Source organism: Hipposideros armiger, unplaced genomic scaffold, assembly GCF_001890085.2.
Source record: "Hipposideros armiger isolate ML-2016 unplaced genomic scaffold, ASM189008v1 scaffold_27, whole genome shotgun sequence".
NCBI classification, from domain to species: Eukaryota; Metazoa; Chordata; class Mammalia; order Chiroptera; family Hipposideridae; genus Hipposideros; species Hipposideros armiger.
This window is the reverse complement of record NW_017731377.1, coordinates 3014993-3037683: the sequence shown is the minus strand read 5'-3', so window position 1 is coordinate 3037683 and position 22691 is coordinate 3014993. Positions and strand designations below refer to the sequence as shown.

At 51.1% G+C, this 22691-nt stretch overlaps 1 protein-coding gene across 1 annotated transcript in view; it reads left to right on the top strand.

Moving 5' to 3' along the window:
* The window catches only part of XKR6 (XK related 6), a 296553-nt gene that overhangs the window by 241798 nt on the left and 32064 nt on the right, over window positions 1–22691 (top strand). The gene's annotated exons all lie outside the window — the stretch shown is intronic.

Below are 22691 nucleotides of genomic sequence, written 5' to 3'. Positions count from 1 at the left end.
TGTAAATTGAGAACAACCCTCCCTTACTGAACTGTGTTGAGGATCAAATAAGATAACTGCGTAAGTGGCAGACTGCCTGACCCACAGTGGAAATTCGATGCATTTTCATTTCCTTCCTCTCAGTGGAGACATGGGATCATTCCCTGATCAAAGGAACAGCTTCAGTTTGCACTTTAATCAGGTTCTCTCCTGCCTTAGGGGAACTCACACATCTTTTCCCCAGGCCTGGGGCTGTCGAGGGTAATGCCTCCAACACAGCCTGATGGGTTAATGGGCTTGATTGAGGGTTCCCTTGACATCCTGGAGGAATCTATACCTGAAATTACCTGTTATATCTGAACCCAGCCTAGGAGAAGACCTCTGTGCATTCCCCATCAGGAGGCAGCCTGGACCACAGGCAGGTTGAAGACAGGGCCAGGGCTAGGGTGAGGCAGGCAGGGCCCCAGGGCACTAGTTTTAAGGAGGTCCTAATTTTCAGGGTTGTACAGGCACAGAGTCGCATCAGGGAGTGAGTGCCGCCTTAAATGCTGTACCCTCTGTGCCTCATGGCCTCACCCTAGTCCTTTTCCTGGTCACAGAAGCTCCTGTTTGGAAGGGACACTGAGAACCACCTCCCACTCCCCCACCTCCCTCATTCTCAGGCTCCTCCCACAGCATTCCTGCCTTAGAAGCACAGGAGAAGGCCAAAGGAGTGTCCAACTCCGTAAAGGGTTGCTTCCTGTGTCTCTTCCTCCTGTCTTTTCTGATACTGGGCATTATGAACTGAAAGTTTGTGTCCTGCTGAAATCCATGTGTTGAAGCCCTAACTCCTAATGTGACGGTGTTTGGAGGTAGGACCTTTGGGAGGTGATTAGGTTTAAATGGGGTCACGAGGCTGGTGCCCCATGATGGAATTGTGTCCTTATAAGAAGACTAGACCAGAGCTCTCTCCCCCATGTGAAGCCACGGTAAGAAGGGCCCTAACCAAGAACCGAGTCTGCTGGCACCTTGATCTTGGACCTTCCAGCCTCCAGAGCTGTGAGAAGTAGATGTCTGTTGTTTAAGCTGCCTAGTCTATAATATTATGATAGCAGCCTGCGTTGACTAAGACACTGGGCACAACCAGTCTCCCTATGATATCTACTCATTGCTTCTATCTCCCCCTGCTCTTTGAGGCTACAGAAAACAAGTGTAGCCCTTTCTATGTGGCTGCAGAGGGAACCCGGTTTCTTTCTCATTTCTGTGGTCTCCATGCCCACTACAGAGTGAGGCAAGGAGGGGTACCAGAGAAAGCCTTTAGCCATCCTGGAGAGCAGGGAAAGCCACATGCACCAGCATTATCTCTGCATGAGCCCCTATTTGGGGAGCCACAGAGCAGGCAGGTACACAGAGTGATCCAGGAGAGATGGTTGCAATTTAGGACGTCAGCATCCCACTTCTGGTGGCAGGAGCCCTGGAGAGATGTGTCCTCCAGTCACCAGGAGGGTTGGGCCATGTTTTCAGGTTTAATGTTTTCTCATTGAAGTATAGATAGAGCTTTTGCACAAAAGGAGGCACCCCTTTCTCCAAAACAGTGATGCTCTCCGGCCTTGCTGTCCAAGCCTCAGTGCTGGATAACCGTAATGATAATTATCCTCGATGCCTCTGTTCTACCTGTTTCCTCTCTCCAGAGGCTCTGACTCTGTGTTACGTTATCAGTTGAGCTTGCCATTTCTCTGTAGGATAGAGAAGAAGGAGTGAGTCAAAGATGAGAAAAGGCACGCACAAACAGGCACCACCTTCGTCAGCTAGGGACCCAGCCTGCTTCTCCAGTTGGAAAAGGAGAACGTTGGCGTAGGTGTCAGCCACAGACCATTCTACCTCCAGCTTCTCTGACTTCTACCCCAGACAGAAGCAAGCATGTGCTTCCCAGGTAATGGAAGGCTCCTAAACGACTCGCCTTGCCAGTGGGTATCCAAATCTCAGGATGACCCCTGCCCGGAATAGCTCTACCTGGGCCCTCCTGGGAGAACACTGTCACCTACGGGCCAAGCTCATTGTCATTTTTGATTTAACCAAATGAAGCACAGTGAAAGCCAAGATAAAGTCCTAATCACATAATTACATTAGTGCCGGCTCCAAAGAAGTCAGCAGGCTTCCCGAGTCCCACGGTTTGGTCCTCTGTTTCCCAGGCTCCTCACAGATGGCACATATAGAACATTCCTTTTCCAGATGACTTGCCTTGGTTCTCATCCAGATGGAGAACTGAACCTCACGGAAGAGCTGTGCAGAGTCCATGTGAAGGCTATTTTCAGATTCAGGGATTAGATTGATAGCAATAAGAGCCGTTTGGTCTTCTAGCCTGACACAAATGAAGGAAACTGAGGCCCAGAGAGGGCGAGTGACTTACCCCAGGTCACATAGCACACTACCTGACCAACACACTTTCAAAATCACTGTGGGTTTCTCCTTTTTGTTTCAGTTTAGTCGATTTAGAAAACGTCCATGTTTAATGACAAATCTAACTATAACTCACTAGTTTTTTAAACAGTTAAAAAAATCAGAATTTAAGAAAAAAGAATAATAATATTACGGGTCATTGTGAGATTAGGTATACTGGTTCTTAATTGGGTTTAGTTCAGATTCCTGGACCAAATATAACCGATTCTGGTCTGTGTGGATTTCCCCAGTCTCCAGTTGGCTGGTTCTGAGGAGAAGAGAGGCCGCCCCAGGACGGGTTGAAGATCGCCGTTGGCATGCCAGGAAGGGATGGGAACACGCCGTCCGGAGTGAGATCAGGCACAGAGCAGGGAACCAGCAGCTCTTGGCAGGTGAAGCCTCCATCTGTCCTGCAATCCCCTCTCATTTTTTCTTCCTGCCGGTGACTGTGCATCAGTATCCCAGGGTCTGTTTGTCTGTCTCCTGAGAGGCGGCCAGACGTTAACACTTAATCCCCCGGGTACTATGAGCCTATCACTGCCAAGAGGCGAGAGTGGGGCTTGGGTACGCCCTGGACCGCAGGTCGGCTTCTTGAAACTCCCTTTAAGCAGATGCCCAGCTCTGTGGCTGCCAGGAAGTGGAAGGACCTATGAGATGGGAATGGGCCCTTCCTTCTGATGGGGACACAGGTGAGAGAGGCCTCGCTGGTATCTGAGAAGCCGAAGGCAGTTTAAATTCCAAATTCCGATTCGATCTCTCTCTCTCCCCATTAGCCACTGGGGTGGAGGGTGGTGTGGGAGGTACAGAGAAGATAGGCAGCCTTTTTTCCATGATTATTGGCTTTGGCTTCTCTGAGGCCTTTGGCTAGACCCTCTCCTTTCTTTTGCAATGGCCAAGTTTCTCCTGGAAAGCCCCACTGGTGGCTACAGACTCCTGATCCCCTGGGGCTTGTTGGGGCCAGCAGCTGACATGGGAAGACCTGTCTTCCCAGTGGTGTCTACACATCCTTGTGCCTTGAGTGTCCCTCCCTGCTGACAACTGGTCAGGCGCTCAGGTCAGGGCATGGGCTCTTCAACCTCTCCCACCTGGGGTGAGCTCTTGGCCCCTTTGGGGAGCCTTTCCTCAGAGTGTGGGGCAGGCCTCGGTCCCCACTTTGTAGGATGAGTGGAGCTGGCATCCCAGGGCAGAGAAGAGGGGTCCACCAGCAGGTTAGAAACAGAGCAAGCCGCAAATATCACCCCCACCATCCACCCGGCAGTGTGTCTCAGGCAAGGCAGAAAGAACGAGACACGAAGTCAAGTAAACAAGCACTGGGGTGAGGAAGGTACTCGAGCCCTCAGGCAACCAGGGAGAGGTTCTGTGGATTTACTCTCCAGGGCCGATGCTAGGCGAATTGTGAGAGGAACACGGTGGCCCCAGCTCTCCTTTGGGCCGATGCTAGGCGAATTGTGAGAGGAACACGGTGGCCCCAGCTCTCCTTTCCTCACCCTTCCCACCAGCAACACTGGGCCCTAAAGACCAGGGAGGGAAGGCAGCAGACAGCAGGCAAAATGCAAGCTGAGAGCCAGGAGACCTGGGGCTGAATCACCCGCAGTTCTCTTGGTCTCAGTTTTCTTCATCTGTAAAGGAAAGGCTTGGATTCCTGCCCATTCTAACTCTAACTTTCTGTGATTCTTGCAAAGTGAGACAGGATGTGTTACCTCATTTGGCTTAAATCAAAGGAATGACTGCCTAGCAGCAGGAAGGGAATCAGAACTTGAACCCCTGGGTTCGGAACCCCTCCGCCCACACTCTGTTCCCCACCTCACCTCCTTTCAGATGACCACAAGGCCTGGCACTCATGCAGTGACCATTTGCTGACTAAATCTGTGGAGACTTCTTTCTCTACCGATGGTGCTAGGACGCCATTAGTTTTCAAGGACTTCCATAACAAAGTACCACAGACTGGGGGCTTAAACAACAGACACTCATGTTTTCCCAGTTACGGAGGCTGGAAGTCCAAGAACAAGGTGCTGGCAGGGTTGCTTTCTGCTGAAGCCTGTCTTCCTGGCTTGTAAACAACCACCTTCTCTCTGTGTCCTCGCATGGCCCTCCCTCTGTGGGTGCACAGAGAGAGCTCTCGGGTGTCTCCCCTTCTTACAAGGACGCCAGTCCTGTTGGTTTAGGGTCCCACCCTCATGACATCATTTAACCTTAATCACCTCCTTAAATGCCCTACCTCCAAATACAGTCAGAGTAGGGGTTAGGGCTTCGACATGTGAATTTGGTGGGGGACACAATGCAGCCTATAACAGACTCCTAGGCAGTCATTTCTGGAGTGACTCCTCTGTAAACAAAATGACAATATTGCATGGTGACTATGATGGTTGAAGCTGGGGAGAGCTAACAGAACCTCTATGACTGAGGAGAATGGTTTAGAAGATCCCACAAAGGCCATGCTGGGCTGCTGTGCGTGACCTCAAATGTCCTGGTGGGTGAAATTCAATGAGTCAGCCTCTTATCGCCTAAGTGTCCACGTGTGTAAAAGGGCACTAAGAGTACCTACCTCACAGACCCAAAGGAAATAATAATGGGAAAGTACAGTGAATCACATACTTGTACATTCGTTGCTCTGTCTGGTGGGGGAAAATATGTGTCTTTTGAGTCCAAGGATGGGTTTTGTGGCTGGTCAGACAGACTTTTCTCTACTGAAAGGTGACCTTGTGAGAGCAAGGCAAGGCCGGTGTATCCTGTACAAGAAAGGAAAGTGGGGACCATGCTGCCGTGGGAGCCCGTTATGTTGTCTGAAACGCCAGCTGCCAGGAGCCATCAATCCTTTTATTTTAAGCATTTATCTCCGCTGTTTGGAGGGATAATACCTTAAGCCACTATCATCTTAGTGTGAATTAGCATCATCAGTTTTTCTCTTCTGTGACAAGAGGGACTTGAGAAGCATATGAGTCCTATGTGGGATGAGGGAGGGGGTCAAGAATGAGGGCGGGCTCCTGACAGGCCCATGGCCTCTGCAAGGATGGGAGGAGTCTGGCTAAGCCTGTCAGAAAGATCAGCTTGATCAACAGGGTGACTTTTCCAGTGCTTTCCCTGGGGCAGCCTGCAGTCTCATGCATCCACTGATTTAGTCACCACTCATTCATTCATTCATTCATTTATTCATTCACAGAAATTAACGGAGCACCAGTGATGAGCCCAGCCCTGTGTAGACAAGTCTTTGTTCTAGGAGCTCATGGTCTTGTGAAGGAGGCAGAAGGAAAAACAAAACACAAAACTGTGACTATATTATAGTGTGCTGAGTGCCACAGTGACAGGTGCTGGTGGAGAAGGGGACAGAGGAGGGGCCCATCCTCTCTGCAGAGGAGCAGAGATGAGGGAGGAATCAGAGTGAATTCCCATAAGTGATGTTTGGGCTGGGTCTTGAATGATGAGGTATTAATTGACAGAAAAGAGCATCCCAGGAGTAGGCAGAGGGTGAACAAAACAAGTGAGGAAGGGTTTGGCGTAGGATATGTTGAGAGGGTGTGTCTTTGGGTGGCTCATGAGAAGGAGCCCCACTTCCTCTTTGGGACCCCCTGGAGCTGGGAAGTCTCCCCACCCCAGCTCTGACTTTGTGGCCTGGTGGGCCTGTTGCTCACTGACAAATGTGGCTTTGGAGCCAGGATCTGCCCAGTGGGACTCTCTGCAGGGTTGACAGGAGCTGGGAGGTCTCATCCAGTGCTGGGGAGGTCCAAGCCGTGTTAATCCAGTGAATCCAGTTGCTGATAGCTGGGGAGACTAGAACCCAAATCAGAGAGCCTGCAGAGATGACCCAGTCACCCCATTCAGCCAATGTCAGCCAAGGCCTGCTGTGTGCCTGCCACAGGCTAGGCTTGCTGCTGCTACAGGGTCAGAAAGATGGGGACCTGGGCCACTGTGCTCCTGGAGCTTACCATTGGTGGGGAAGAGAGACAAGCCCCAGGGATGCCACTAGATGGATTTCAATGGGTACGATAAGGTGGGAACAATGACCTCACACAGTCCTGGGCCTAGGCCTGGGCCTGCTCCCTGGGGAGTAAGTTTAGGCCCTTTTCCCTGTGAGGAGAGCCATGGATCTGTGTAGGGCCTGGCGCAGCGTCATGGCCCCCACCCTCTCGCCCAAGGCCCAACGGAATCACTGCATGGCCACTGCATCCATCCCAGCATTTTGACAAGGCAGCATCTCATTGAAGCAAACTTTCAGGGCTGTATGGAAAGAAGAAGTGGCCAGTGCTGGCAGGGGACACCAGGATCTGCAAACCTGGGTCTCACCTGCCTCTGTCACAGTGAGCCTTGGACAAGTTTCCTTGTGCCCCAGGTTCTTCCCTATAAAAGGGAAGACCCAGACTTAGCTCACTCCCATGTTCCTGGCATTTTTATGGGTATCTGTCAGGGAAATAGAGCCACATGGCTTGGGTTCAAGTCCCAGCTGCGCCGCCTACCACATGTGTGACCTTAGGCAAGTTACTTGACTTCCTTGTGCCTCAGTTTCTTCATCTGTAAAATGGGACTGTGATAGAACCTACCTCACAGATCATGTTAAGTGAGTTATACACACAACACGTGTAGACCATATCAGGCATGTATCTTCAGAGAGAGGCAATCTTGAAAAACAATAACAAAGTCAGAGCAGTCACACTTCAGGTTGCTCACGTATTGGATGGCATAATAACAGCACCTGGCTGGTGGGACAGCTGTGAGGGTTAAATAAGATGCCAGGTGAGAAACTTCTAGCAAACTGCCTGCCTCAAAGAAAGCGTTTAATAATTACTCATAGGCGACCTTGGGAGGGGGATAGTTTGGCCAGCGAGCAAAGGGTCTGTAGCACTGGCCAACTGTATCATATGCTCTTGCCCTCTCAAATTCTGTTCCGAATGTGCTGAGGTATGAATTAATGAATTATTAAGCACTCTCTGTCTGAGGGAGGAGACGAGGCTTTCTGTTCCTGTTCTGTGTTCCTAGACGAAGACTTGTACGAACAGAATCGCTTTCTTCACTGGCACCTGTAGGAAATCGAAAAAGAATCCACAAGACATCCTTATCCCCATTTAATGGAAGCAGTGACTGAGGCTCAAGATGCTGATGTGATCCTGGCCACCTCAGGGCTGCTCAGTACAGGGGACAGAAAAGGCCTGAACTCATGGTCCCTGAGCTGCTGGCTCAGCAGCTCTCTTCTCTAACAGGCTCCCGGGAGAGACGTTGCTGCTTCCTGACCTCGGGAGCCCCTGGGAGAGGAGGCGTCTCTGAGCCCAGGCCTGGGCTGGGAGGGTACCATGTACAACGCTGTGCAGGCCCTAGAGGAGGCTGGGGGCTGAGAGCCAAGAGGAACCGGTCAGGCCGTGACCATGTGCAGGAAGAAGTGGGCCCACCCTTTCCTGCTTGGAAGCTGCTCCTCCCCCTCAACTTTGATCCCTGGCCCCAGTCACCCCCCCGCTTCCATCCATCCAGGAATTCATTCTAGAGGGCATGGAAAGGGGAGGCTGACCCTGCTCTTGACCTCAGAAAGCTCCCAAGTTCAGGCCCACGGCTTATTGATTAGAAAGGCCCAAACTGGCAGGTGATCTGAGCCAAAGACCAGGAGAGGGTCATGCTGGAGGGGCTGTGAGCTCAGGGGCTGTGCACCCTGAGTCAGGGCACACATGGCTGGGAAAGGGGCTTATGGCCTGTAGAACCGGTCTCTTGACTATCTGAAACTTCCTCCTCTGAGCCCCCCATCCCCCGTTGGGTTAGGGGCTCCCTCTGTGCCTCACGCTTTGGGGCACAGCATAGTCCACAAACTCTGGTTCTTGACGCTGCGTCCTTGGATGAATTATTTAATACCCAGTTGTGTCAGTTTCCTCATCTGTAAAGTGGCGGGTAACAGTAGACATACTACATTCAGTGACATGGCTCCATTTAGAGCATGAAGGGTGCGTCCCAGTCAATAGTGCGCTTCCTGTCTCCCTGCCAGATGTGAGCTCCTTCAGGGCGGGACCAGCACCCGGCTCCATGCCTGGCCCCTGAGAGGCCTCGCCGCCCTCCTTGCAGATGACTGTCCCTCAGCTACAACAGCAAGAAGTCAGAGCCCTGGGGAGGAGGCTGGGCTCGGGGCCGGTCTGGCTTGTCAGCCCCACACTTGGTGCTGCTGCGTGGCCCCTGCTTTCTGCCCTGACTGCAGGAAGAATCAAGATCACCTTGTCAGAATCTTAAGAGGGTGATGAAGAAAAGTCAATGCAGGTGCATCTGAGGAAAGTCAGAGCAATAGGAGGGAGAGTACACAGAAACAGAGAGAGAAAACAAACCGTAAAGTCATTGTATTGTTTATTGTTAGCCTTAGCCCCCACCCCCACCCCCATCTGATGTGGCCCCAAGATGCAGTGCTGCTGCCTGAACATGGGATTGGCTGGGATGGCCTCAGAAAGGCCCCACCTGGCAGGTGATCTGAGCCCAAGGCCAGACGCTCCTTCCCACCCCCGCCCCAGGATGGAGCTGACAAAAGCTGTGGTCAAGCCAACTCTCGCTCCTGTCCATGTAGCTAAGGGGTCGCCCCACCTCTTGTGACCTCGTCCATGGCACTGATGCCATGAAAGCGGAAGGCAGGCTGGAGCTAGGTCACCCAGATGGACCCTTCTCCCCACAGGGCATGGAACAATTATAGAGAGTCTGCATGGCTGTCCCCTGAGGGCCAGAGATTTGGGAGGAACTTAGAAATGATCTTTCAACTCCTTGCTTTACACATGTGGAGGTTGGGGTTGAGCAGGAGGGGCGAGGGGTCCCCTACCCTACCGCCAGTCAGCTGCAGAGGTGGCCCTGGGGCTCCTGACTCACAGCCTAGTGCTCTTCCTGCATTCATTTCCCCATGTTCCCAGCAGCAGATGAGAGTGCTGTCAGGCAGAGAGCAGCATGATGTGAGGCTCACCCAGCGGAGCCTTGGCCTGGGTGCAGCAGAGAGCCCCAGGCCTGGCCTTGGTTGCCCTCTCCTGTGTCTGACTTTGGGGGCCTTCCAGGGAGGCTGGACTGCCCAGAGTACTGGGGAGCGGGCCTTGGCCTTGCATCACCTGGCATTGCACTCTATGATGTGGAAACATCACTGGCCTCCTGGTTGGGACAATGCAAACTCGACGAGATGGCACTTTCTATTTCTATTTCCAGCCTGTTTCCCTGGGAGGCCCCAGGAAACAGCACACATGACATGTCTGGCTTCCCAGTCTGAGGACGGAAGCCTGGATATGGAAGAGGGTTTGGATGGGCAGAGGCTGCACCCCTGGGAGATACCAAGCCTCGCCCATGTAGGAAAGCAGCCTGAAGGTTGGGTAGATCGGGGTGCTCTGGGAGAGATGGCCCAAGTCCTGCAGGGTGACTACGGATCCTAGAAAGATCCCCGGGTAGCAGACCAGGCCCTACAAGATCTGCAGGGCCAAGGTAGCACCATGGCCTGAGAGCTCAGCTGGTCTTATCTGCTCATTTCATGAAGAAGAAAACACAGAGGGGAAGAATATTCCCTAGGCCACACAGCCAGGACATGGTGGCAGCGGGACAGCCTTGAGGCCAGGGTCAAATCCACCAGTGAGGTGTCACATAGATTCTCCAGTCCATTCCACACTCACCATCAGCAGCGTTCACTGCTAGAAGGAGGTTTCCGGAGCCTCAATACTAAACACGCATGGCATTGAGACAGTGATTGCTTCTTCCACTGGGACCAACAGGGTCACCAGATGGGGAGGCCGCGTGATGCAGAGGAAGGACTGCAGGGACTAGGGCTGGGTCCCCGTGACTGGTGCAGTGCCTGGCATGCAGTAGGAGCTCAATCATGGCTATTGCATGCATGAATACAGTTAGGAGGGGGCTGGATTGCTGCAGTGGAGCACTCGTGAGAGTCTGAAAAGGACAAGATGGCCCACAGGGAGAATAAACCACTATGGTACCTGACCCTCGCGAGGTAGTGTGGGTAAGTCAAAAAAACCTCCCTGAACGTTTCAGACTAATTCAGTCACCACAGATCCACTATGGGCCAAAAAGGGAACACTGAAATGATTTAGCCATACCCTGAACCTGAGGCGTGTGACAAAGGCACAGGCGAGTCCTCCTGCCACCTCCCTAAGGCATCCAGGGTTCCTTAGGGCCACTGTACTTGGTGGGCTCCTATTTATATGTTCATCAAAACTCAAAGCCCCTGGTTTGGATGTTGTTTTCTTTGCTTTTTGTCTTGAGACCGTGTTAGGGGCTGATTCTTAAAGCTGGGATGTGAAGTGAAAAGGGGCTCTGAGCATAGCCCCACCAACCCGACATGTCAGGCAGGAGAGAAATAAGCCGTTGTTGTTTGAAGCTGTGGAGATATAGAATTGTTTATTATCACAGTGTAATCTAATGGAAGTTTACTGAAGCAGTAATCAAAAAGATTAGCCTTGCGTATTGTCCATGGCTATGGCCTTGCAAGTGCATAGTTACATATGCTATAGTCGGATACTGAGCCTGGACACCTGGCAACTCCAACAAACCGCCCCCCCACCCCCAGTCAAGTCTCTTGATCTCACTCTCCTAATGAAAGTAGTTGGCACCTCCTTTCACTTTCCATAAATACTTGTGGTGTTTTTTTTTTTCTAAACCTCTATTATAAAATTAATTATATGTTAAAAAAAAAAATTCAAAGCCCCTGGCAAAGTGCAGGTGACTGGACTTTGGGTCAGCGGGTCCCCTCTCAAAGTTATGAGGTACTTTGAACAGCCACTAACGTTTCCCCTCATTTAAACAGAGCCCTTCTTGCCCTGTTCTACTGGCCAGCCTGTGTGCTCATGCGCTGCCTTGAATCCTAGCACATCATATGTTTGCCAGGATGCAGGCAGAGCAACACCGGTCGGGGCCTATTGTTAGGAGTCTTCAGCTCTAGTTTGGGGGACGACGAAGTGGCCCTTCCCATTGTGGTCATGGCAGTGGTTCCGATTGCAAGGCCCAAAGCACAAGGCAGCTCCAGCAATCGGATTGCTTGTCTGGTTGGGAAAGAGCCTATGGTGGCTAGAAAGAGGAATAGACTTACCATCACTTACTCATTCAGGACTGGGCCTTAGGCTGTGCCTGACAGTGAGGCTTGAGGAAATGGGAACAGGGGGAGCAAGCAGGAAATGGACCCCCATGAGCTGCTCTGGGCTCCAGCTCCCAGTACCCCTAGTGGAGAGTGGGCGCTGACCCGGAGCCTGGAGAAGAGAAAGGCTTTTCTATACCTGTCCCAGTAGCTTGGAATATAAATGTATGAACTTTCTAGAGTTCAAGGATTTTATTAACAGGCTGGCTGCCCGATGGGTTCATTCATTCATGAGACAAACACCGAATGTCTACCGAGTGCCTGGCAGTGTACCATGCACGTTTGCAAAATAAACCACAACCCAGAAACTGGGTTTCTGTCCTTCTGGGGACTTATAATGGGGGATAAGAAAAGCATTTCTCCAATGTGTAGGTTTGCCAAGGTGGGTCAATCATTTTAATCAAGTTCTTGCAGAGTCGCAGAGTGGGGTCAGTAACCTGAGCCCCACTATGCCGGTGGGGACAGGAGGCAGGGGCGGGTGGTGCAGTTTCCACCCATGTTATGCTCTCCTGAGCCCTGGGATGTTGAGGGATGCTTAGGCCACCCTGCAACCAAGACCCTACACCCAGGAAGACGACTGGGTGACCACCACTGTGGCTGCCTTCCTTCCCTGAAGCTTTACGGTGCTTCCCTGTCCTTTCCCCCCTGGGCCTCTGCAAAGAAATGCCATTTCATGCCTGCTCTTTCAGATGTGTGCCCTGAGCCCGCCACCATTGCTCAGCTGATGTCAGGGACGCTGGAGAGAAGGACTAAAAATAGCTTTGATTTGACGCGCTGCGCTCGGGGTCTGATCTGGCAGCTGGTCCCTCCACCTCTCCTCCATGCTGAAGGCACCTCAGCTGGAGTGTGTATGTGGGGAGGTGGGGGGAGGGCGGTAGATAGGGAAGCAGAGGGGCTTCCAGGGCCAGCCAGGTCGTGGAAGGTTCTAGAGTCCATTTTCATACTCAGAAAGAGCCCATAGCCCACCACCGGAGCTATGTTGGCACAGGATTCCTGCTGTGCCAAGCTTTGGGGTCCCTTGAGCCTCTCAGACCTTGTATTTTGGGTGGTTTTAAGGGAGTCTGCAGGTGGGACTAGTGTGTGGACACACAGGTATGTACGACTGCGTGGGCATTTGGATGTCTATGATAAATGCTAGGACCAAGAGGGCCCCTGGCAGGTCCAGCCCCTGTCATCCATGGGCTGTGAGTATCTGACATCTGACAGCCCCCAATAAATTTGCTTCTCTCTTCTTAAACTGTCCGAGAGAGGCAGAAAACCTGATCTATTGTAGCGTCATCCTGCCATGCTGGTTGGTAAGTTCTCTCTCGTGTCCAGCCCAAATCTTCCCTGCTTTAATTGAGCTCCTGTCCCTGTACTGGGGGAAAATCTATTTCACATATTTGAAGTTAGGGTTATAGGCATCCCTTAGACAAATGAGACCAGGGTCTAAATTCACTGTTGCACCTCCGATTGGATGTCTACCATGATGGGCTGGGGGCACTGGGTGTACAGACATTCCTCCTTGGGGTTAAAATCTAGCTGGAGAGGCATCTCTCTATATAGTGACTCCGGTACAGGGTGGACTGCATGGAGAGAGAGCTATGATAGTGGAGGGGGGGAGAGGCCTCCAAGGTGGACAGCAGAGGCATGTAACAAATAGAGGCTTACATGTGGCTTTCCAGCTTGGGCACACTATTTAACCCCTGTGAGCCTCCGTTTCCTGGTCTGTAAAATGGGGCTAGTAGATGATCTAATTCATAGGGTTGTTGAAAGAAGTAAATGAGGTGGGGAGAGAGAGGGAATGAGAGAATATAGTGTTTGGAGTTGGAAGCACACTCTCTGGAGCCCAGCTACCTGGTATGAATCTCACTAGCTACGTCCCTGGGCACCCTCTTGCTTCAGTTTCTGCATCTGTAGACAATCATAAGGCTTCTGGGTTAAATGACTTAATAACTAACATATGTGGAGTGCTTCCATCATGCCTGGCACCTAAGGAGAGCCCAATAAATGGGCGCTATCACTATATTGAGGAGCCAATGGAATGGGAGAACAGGGAGGGAAATAACTTGACCTGGCAGGGAGTGAGGTGTGTGGACGGAAGCTGGACCCTGCCCCTACCCGTGTGCCGTTGGCTCTGCGCCTAGGTAGGAGCGTTCATGGTTGTTCCCTGGGTCCTGGGGCAGGAGCTAGCAGCCGGACAGGGCACAGATCCTTCTAGCTCTCCCAGACCTCATGGGCATCAGCCCTGACCTGTCAGCTCTGCAGGCAATGGGGTCAGCATGAGCAAAGACATCCAGGTGGGCACACGCCAGGAAGGTCTGGGAATGCAGAGCCATCAGGTGTGTCCAGGGGGCAGGGAGGTGGGGAAGGCAGCAGACTGACTACCTGGATGCAGGGTCAATGGGGAGCCACCCAGGTTACTAAGTCTAGGTTCGCCTCAATTTCCTCACCTGGAAAATGGGAATGGTGATCATGGTAACCTGGCCAAGGTTCCCTGATCCTGTCAGCAACAAGTCAGGTGCGGGCACCCCTGAGACCTGTGTATGGTCTGGAAGAGCTAGAAGGACTTTTGCTCTGTGCTGCTGCTTGCTTCTGCTCCAGGACCCCAGGGCAGTGCCACAGGCTTCCTACCTGCGCATGGAATCAATGGCATGCAGGTAAGAGCACAGCCTTTTTGTCACAGCAACCCCAGAGCTCCCTAATCAGCACCCTCCCTGGGTGGCACCTGGTGACCCAGCTCAGTAATTCTCACCTGACTATGTGCCCCAGAGCACAAAGGTCCCGCACGAGCCCCATGCAGCCCAGGACCCGGAAACACACCACCCCTCCTTTGGGCCACTTTCTCCTACAGCCACTTCATGGCCACCTGGCCCCAGACCCTTCCAGCCCTCAGATATGGTCAGAAATGGAAAGAGCACGTGGGAGGAAACTGCTCCACCCCTAGAAGGATGGACCAGATGAGAATCCAGACCTTACAGTGTCACAACAGCTCTCAACACCTGAACTGCTACCAGGCAGGCCAGGGTTCCCAAATGAACCAGGCGCACGTGGAGGGAAGTGAACCTAATGTGAACAGCGCCGGGAGGCGCTTCGCAAGTTCAGGTATCAGTGAGCTCTTGGGTGCTTTGGTGGCAGCTAGCCCAGCTCTGTCCTTGATATTGGGGGCAGCGTGTCATGGGACTTGGAACCCCCGGCATCCTCTCACTCCCCCGTAATTGCAGTGGCTCTGCTCTTGCTGAGGTGGTTCACAGTACCGACAAGAGCCCGGTGGCTTGATTTGATGTGGGTTTGGCTTTTCCTCTGAGTCCTTATGTCTGCTGCGATGATAGTGGCCAGGATCAGGTGCCCTGGGGGACAGGAGGTGGGGTGCAGGTGGGAGTCCACCTCCTCAGTAATCCAGGGTTGGCTGTGACTCAGAGGTGTGATCATGTGCCTACAGGTGTCTGTATAGGTGGTGGCTTAGACGTTTGTAGCGTGTACATGCATATGGTTTGTTTGTATGTGGGTCTCTGTGCTGTGTGGGACACAGGGTATGGCCATGTGGGTGGAGAAAATTCATGTGTAGTTAGCATGTACACACCAGGAATGTACAGTGTGCATGCGTGTCTATGTGTGGTGTTTGTGTGGAGTGTGTTCCTGCAGGTGGTGTGTGTATGGGTGCAGTGGTGTACATGTGTATGTGTGAGAGAGAGGTGGTGCACCATACCCACCCGGGATAAAGGCAGAGGTGCCTCAGGATGGAGGCATGGCTACCTGTATTTCAATGCAACAAAAATATAAAGACATTTTTTTTTAAAGCAACAAAGAGCCCTCCAGGTGAATAACTGTATTATTACTTTCAGAGAAAAACTGTCTTGCCTTTGAGGTCAGCTTTCCGGGTCTTTCCATACAGAGCTGAAGGGGTCAGAGTGCAGCCCCAGGCACAGCCACCCCACAGGCCTGGCTGCTGTTGGTGGTGGCAGCCCAGGCTCAGGGGCCACAGCCATGGATGGGCTGTTGGGGGGTCTGAGCACTGCTGGCAAAAACCTGGGCGCCCCGGGAGGTGGGTGGTAGGAGCTGTGTTGTGTGGTTTTGTTCCAGCTCTGCTGCCAGGGCAGCATTTGCAGATGTCCACGAAGAGGGAGCGTCTGTGGGCCCCTATGCAGACCCCAGCCTCCCATCCCTCCACCCCCTTCGGAGCCTACTCTGCACTGTGGGATGCAGGTGAGACGCAGGGTCTACCATGGCCCCCACCCAGCATAAGCCCAGCAGATATCCAGTGGCTTCCTGGGGTTGTCTCCCCTCCCTGACTGGCATGTGAGCTCTGGAGGGGCAGCCTTATCACAGCGACACCTGCTGGCCCTGTGCCTGGAGAGTTGCACATGGAAGAGGAAGGCAGGCCTGGGATGTTAAGTAACTTAAGGCTGGAGTCCAGTCTGTGCGATGGCAAGGTCTGCTTGTACCTCCTGCTTCATGATGCCACCTCATCTCAGGCTCCTCCTTCCCTTCCTAGGGGAAGTTTGAAGGACCAAGGCCAGACTGGGGTCTGAGGCACCCTCTCAGGCAACCACCATGCCCTGCGTGGGATAGAAGAGCTCACAGAATTGGGTTCCCAAAAAAGGTACTTACTAGGTGAGTGGTGAGAGCTAGAGATTGCTAAGACTTCCCCCACATGTTGGCAACCTAAGTAGACAATAAGATCCCCAGCCCTCACCGAGTAGTCCCCCCGCTGTAGCTGCTTTGGCCCAAGGGGGCTTCTGGGATAGGGCTGTGGGGCTATCTCTGCCTTAAATCCGTGTAGCCACTACCCATTAATTCCCTATCCAGGCTCAAGGCAGCCCCGGGGGCGAATTATTGCCACACAACTGTTCCTCGCCTCTCACCCTGGCATGTCATCACAGAGTCTTCCCCTCAGTGGCTGGGTCCTTGGGGCCAGGCCCAAGGGGACCCTGGTCAAGAGAGAAGGAGCAGAAAGGGGTGGCTAGGTGGGAAGTCTTGTCACTTCTCCTTTGCTTAGGCTCTTCTGGTCTTCCTTCCTGCTGAGTTGGCAATTTTGAGAGTTCTGTATATCATCTGGGTAACAAATTATTTGTCAGATATGTGATTTGCAAATATTTTCTCCCAGTCTGTAGCTTGTCTTTTCATTCTCTTAACAATGTCATTCACAGAGCAAAAGTTTTTTAATTCATTGATTTTTTTTTCCTTTTCTTTAATGGATCTGTTTTTGCTCTCCTGTTTAAGAACTCCCTGCCTAATGCAAGGTCACAAAGACTTTCTCCTATGTTTTCTCTTTAAAGTTTTATAGTTTTACATTTTAGCCTATGGTACAGTTTAAGTTAGTTGCTGCACAGAAATGACTAATTGCTCCCACATTTATTGAAAAGACAGCTTTTCTCCATTGAATTATCTTTGCACCTTTGTAAAAAAACCCAATGACCATATATGGGTGGGTCTGTTTCTGGGGTCTATTCTGTTCCATTGACCTGTGTTTCTCTCTCTTTGCCAATGCTGCACTGTCTTAATTACTGTAGCTTTATAGTAAGTTTTAATGTAGTGTGAATTCTTTAAATTTGTTCTTCTTTTTCAAAATTGTGTAGGCTGTCTTCGTTCCTTTGCCTTTCCATATAAATTTTAGAATCTGCTTGTCTATATCTACAAGAAAATCCTGCTGGGGTTTTTATTGAAATTGTGTTAAATCTGTAGATCAATTTGGGGAGAATTGTCATAATGTCACTATATTGAGTCTTTTAATCCACGAACATGATATGTCTATCGTTTAGATTTTCTGTGATTTATTTTATTAGTATTTTGTAGCTTCAACATACAAACCCTGCACAAAATATTAGATTTATTTCTAAGCATTTGATTTTGGGGAGCTAATTCAAATATTACATATTTTTAAAATTTCAGTTTCTAATTATTCATTAGTAGTGTATAAAAATGCATTTGATTTTTATATGCTGACCTGTGTCATGAGACTTTGCTGAACTTACTAAGTAGTTCTATAAGTTTTTTGTATATTCCTTGGGATTTTCTATTTAGACAACCATGCCATTTACAAATAGGGACAGTCTTCTTTCTTTGTAATCTGTATATACATTATTTCTTTTTCTTACTTATTGCACTGGCTGGTACTTCTAGTACGATGTTGAATAGGAGTGGTGAGAGTAGACATCATTGCCTTGCTCCTGATCTTAAGAGGAAAGAATTCAGACTTTTATCATTAAGTATGATATTGACTGCGTGTGTTTGTTATGCCCTGCATCTCTGTCAGGTTAAGAAAGTTCTCTTCTATTTCTAGTTTGCTGAGAATTTTTTTGAAAATCATGAATGGATGTTGAATTCTGTCAAATGCTTTCTCCATCAATGTGATATGTGTTTTTTCTTATTAATGTCATTGATTACCTTGATTGATTTTTGAATATCAAACCTACCTTATATTCCCAAGATAAACCTGAATTGGCGGTGTATATCATTCTTTCTGTATATCACTGGATTTGATTTGTTAATATTTTGTTGAAGATTTTTGCATTTATGTGTATGAGGACTATTGTCTGTAGTTTTATTTTCTTGTTTGGTATTTGTCTGGATTTGATATTGGAGTAATGCTGCCTCATAAAACGAACAGGGAAGGGTTCTTTCCCCTTTTATTTTTCTGGGAAAAAAAAAGTGTGTAGAATTGATGCTATTTCTACTTTACATGTTTAGTAGGTGTTACTATTTTTCTTGAAGAGGATTCTCTAAGCTTCAGGCCTCACAACTAGACTCAGCCCTGTCTGGTGCTTTGAGGGTGGGTTGTTCTCTACAATCAGAGGTTTCAAAATGCTGCTCCTGAGAACGTTATAAGAAATAACAGGGGACTGTAAGCCCAGAGAGGCAACCCTATTCAGCCTCCTATCTTGCAGAAATCACTTATTTTTCATCTCAGCCAGAGTCAGGCAGAGGTGACTCCCAGTGAGGCAACTTAGTTTGGGCAAGACCATCTCCGATTTGTCTGAATCATGACTGGCTGTGTGACTTTGGGAAAATCACTCAGTCCCTCTGAGCCTCCGGTGAGCCAGTGGGAAGAAGGAGATGACAAATGTTGTCTCCCTCAAAGTGCTAGTGTAAAGTGAAAATGTGCTCAGAGAACTAGTAAGTTATCCTGGCAGTAGGTATGAGGAGCTTTAAACAATTCCATGGTTTATAAAGTAAGGGGAAGAGATAGAATTCAGAGGAGAATAAGCAGAGTGGGTTGAAGGAAAGGCAGGAGGAAAGCACCTGAGTCGGGGGAGGAGTAGACCTAGCTGCCATCTGTGGCTTCTGGCCTCCCATATATTCTCGCAGGCATCTCATTTGAGCCCCCCACACCCTCCCAAGAGGGAATGACTGCATGCATTTATTTGTTCAGCATGTCCTGGGGTCCTACTCTGGCCCAGGCATTTTACAGATGAGGAAACTGAGGCTCAGAAAGGTTAGGAAATAACCCCTAAGATAACACAGCCAGTGACAGAACTGGAAGAGAACCCAGGTGTTTTGGGTAAACCGTGCTTTCCCACTGTACTAAGCTCAGAGGAAAAGAGACAAACGGTCCACCTCTGAGAGGCATATGGGTAGGAGTTAAGAGCACTGGTCCCCTGGGTAAATCGAAGCACATTCCTTAACCTCAGTGCTTCGGTTGCCCTCTGTACAATGAGGGTACTATTGCGTCTAGAAGGTTGTTGTGAAGATTAAATGAGTTAATAAGTACAAAATGCCCAGAGCGGTGCCTGGCACATATGAGCGCCACGGCGCAAACCTCAGGTATTATTATCTGTAAAGATGCTAGGCCATACCTTTTGGCCTGAAGGATGAAGGATGAAGTTATAAAATGCTGATGGAAGCTCGGGGGTCCTCCAGTCTGCCCCTGAGGTGGGTGCATAGCGCAGGCCCAGCCTCTGGAGTGACTTGTCCAAGGCTGTCCAGTCTGCAGACCTTAGGCCAGACCCAGCTCCCCTGAGTCCTCACTCCATGATGACACACTGCTTCCCTGCTTTGAGACCCATGCATTTCATGATGTGATGTTCTTAGGAGAGAAATGGTGTGACAGGAGGTGACACCAGATGTGGAAGCAAACCCAGGAGGAGGAGATTTGGGTGTCTTCTCTCCTGGACTATCTTCCTGAGGGAGGTGAGCTTTCTGGCACCTGCCAGGGAGGGGGAGAAATTGAGGGTTTGGGGGAGCAGCAGCCCACCTTGCGTCTCCTGCAGATGTCGTGCTTTCCTTTAGGAACTCACACATCTGCGCTTGCCCCGCGGCCTCACCTGCCACCCCCTGCACCCCGACGCTGACGTAAAGGAGGGTGCTGGACCTTAGGAGGCTGCTGGCTGGGGATGAGATCACCGCCAGGAGCAGCCTTCCTGCATGGCTTAGGGTCTGGCGCCACCTTGTGGCCATAGGCCAGGGCTGTTTTTGCACAGGGGCTGGAACCTCTCAAGCACTTAGCAAGAAGCAGCACGCTGGGTGTCCCAGAGGTCACTTAGACCCACTCTGGATTTTACACGTACCCCTCAGTTGTCTTCTGGGGAACCAAGGACTTAAGGATAGAAGAGGAGTTTGCAGGAGAGGAATAGATAGAAAGCACTTGATTGGGAAACCCTAAACTGGACTCTAGTGTGGGAGGCTGTGTGAGTTGGTGTCCTAAGGGGCACGGTTTCCAAATTTGGTTTCAGACTTGATCCTGGTGCACTCTGGGCTCCAGGCCTCTGTTTGCTTATCAGCACTGGGGAGAGGCTCTGGCTTTGCCCACTGCCACCCTCCTTTCTTCCCATAGCACAGGATGCTCTCACAGAGGAGATTCGAGGTTGGTTTCCCTGCAGGCATTACAGTTGAATCAGCATGTTCTGGGCTCCTTGCCTTCCATTTCCCTGGCCACGATGGGCAGAGGGGCTTGATGCTTAGGGAAAATGGGGGGGTAGCGGGTCAGATTAAATGCCCCTTTTGCCCCGGTAGGGCAGACCTAGGTGAATCTGAGTGTTGATGTTACCTTGGCCTGGGACCACTTTCGGAGGGTAGAAGAGGCAGAGTCTGTGGTCTGAGTGTACCCCTGAAAAGTACAGATTTGTGGTCTTGTCCTATGGCGTTGTATATTGCAAGTGCCACCTGTGGGCAGAGCTGAGTTTGGGACCACGGAGGCCGCATCTGAGCCATGAGACCCTGGGCACCAAGGCTCTGCTGGGCACATGGCTATTCTGGGTGCTGGTACAGAACCTCTGGACTCACAGCCCTGTTTCCGCACCTCAGCCACTGCACCCCTGTCCTCCAAGCCACCATCAGATCTGATCAGTCTGACCCTTCCTTTCACCCTTGATTCAGAGCCTGAACTCCCCGATTCTCCCTAAGTTCCTATGACCATGTCTTCTTACAGCGGGCCCTCCCTGCCCAGGTTTATTGTTGCCATCACCTCTTCCACTCAGTTCTCCCCTTCAGGCCCCAAGTTTTGACACTCCTTCCCTCTCCTTTCTCTCTCCTTCCATTCCCTCCCGTGTCTCTTTCTTTGTCTCTCTTTCTGTGTCCCTTGTCCTCTCTCTCTCTCTCTCTCTCTCTCTCTCTCTCTCTCTCTCTCTCTCTGTGTGTGTGTGTGTGTCCCTGTAGCTTTACAGATAAGGTACAAAAATCTCCCTGCCCTTTTCCAAGCGTCTTCCCTGGTCCCTTGATTTGGAGAACTTAGACTGAGGCAGAGAGAGAGGCAAAGACTCATGGGAAGTGCCACAGCTAGGAAGTGACAGAACCTGGAACACAACCAGAATTCGATGCTTCGTTTCCCTTCAGAGCCTCAGTTTCCCCATGTGTTAAATGACAATAACCAGCCTGCCCCACAAGGCCTGTCAAGAACCCCAAGAGGTGATGGACCCGGAAGCACCTGCCCTTCTCCCACACCCCTCCCTCCCTGACAGCCCCCCTGCAGTGCCTTCTATCCTTTAGTTTCCCGCAGGACTGTTTCTCCGCTCACTCTTGGGAGTGTATCTGGAGGGAAATAAGGGCGTCAGTCCCAGCTCCCCTGGGTGGGACCTTTAGACCTACAGCACCCAAAGGCTCTTCACCTGGAGAGAAAGCCAGGTGTTGGATGGGTGCACCTTGCCGCCCTCGTGTGTGTTGCAGTTCAGAGGGCTGCTTTGTATCCTGATGCACACTCAAGGGGACCCTGAAGCATGTGTTCATCCGTGGGGGTCCAGTCTGTGATCAGTGCTCTGGAGGAGGGCCTCCCGTTTTAGAAGTGGAGAGGGGCATCACTTTGCAGTTTTTAAATTATCTTACACATGTATGCTTCTGTGTCTTTGCTTTTAAAGTGTGGGCTTCTGTAATATTGAGGCAAGGTTTTTGGATAATGTCCTATCTCCTTTGCTCCAGGGCAATACAGAGCACCTGTCAGGGGCTTGCTCTGTGATTCCCTCCCAAATGTGCCGCACATGTGGCCATGGGCCACCTTCATGGGGCTGTGACAGTGTCACCCCACCAGGACTCCTCAGCCCTGGAGTGCAGGGCCTTCCTTCTATATCCATAGGAACTGGGGACACAGAGTGAACGACAACCTCATGTGCTCCCCAGGAGACAGAAAAGACACAAAAAAGGGGGGAGAGAAAATGGGAGGTGAGGCTGGAGGGGCACGCAGGGTCTCATGAGCCAAAGAGGGGGGTGCAATTTGATTCTCAGCATTATGGGAAGCCACGGGAGGGTTGAAAGAAGGGGATGCCATGATTGCATTTATGATTCTCAAAGAGCACCTTGGCTGCTGTGTGAAAAGTGGGTGGTTCTGGGGCCAGAGCGGGCACCAGAAGATCAGTGAGGAGGCTTTCGCTTCGATCCAGGCAGGAGGCGTGGTGATGGGTACCAGGTGGTGATGGGGACAGAGAGAAGGAACCACTCAGCAGCCCCAGGTGGGCACCTGACAGTGCTCAAAGATAATGGGGACTACATAGCGTGTCAACTACGCTCTCAGCCGCTGATTGAAGCTAGGCTGCCATTGTAGAAGGCACAGTGATACACATTCCCGGGGATGGTCAGGGACGCGTGTGTGGGTCTGTCCTGATGTTTATGGTTCGTGTTCTTGACCCCAAGTGGACCATAAAACCATGCTTTCTGAAGCTTGCTTTTGGCCTGCCGCTGCTAGTTCCTCTGGCTCTGCCCTGGCCTCAGAGACCGCTGGCCAGCTTAGAGGGTCCTTTGACTCTTCCCCTTGACTGACTCAGAGGCAGCTCCTGAAAGTTCGGGTAAAAGTAAGGCATGGGGTTTTCTTACGTGGACCCCG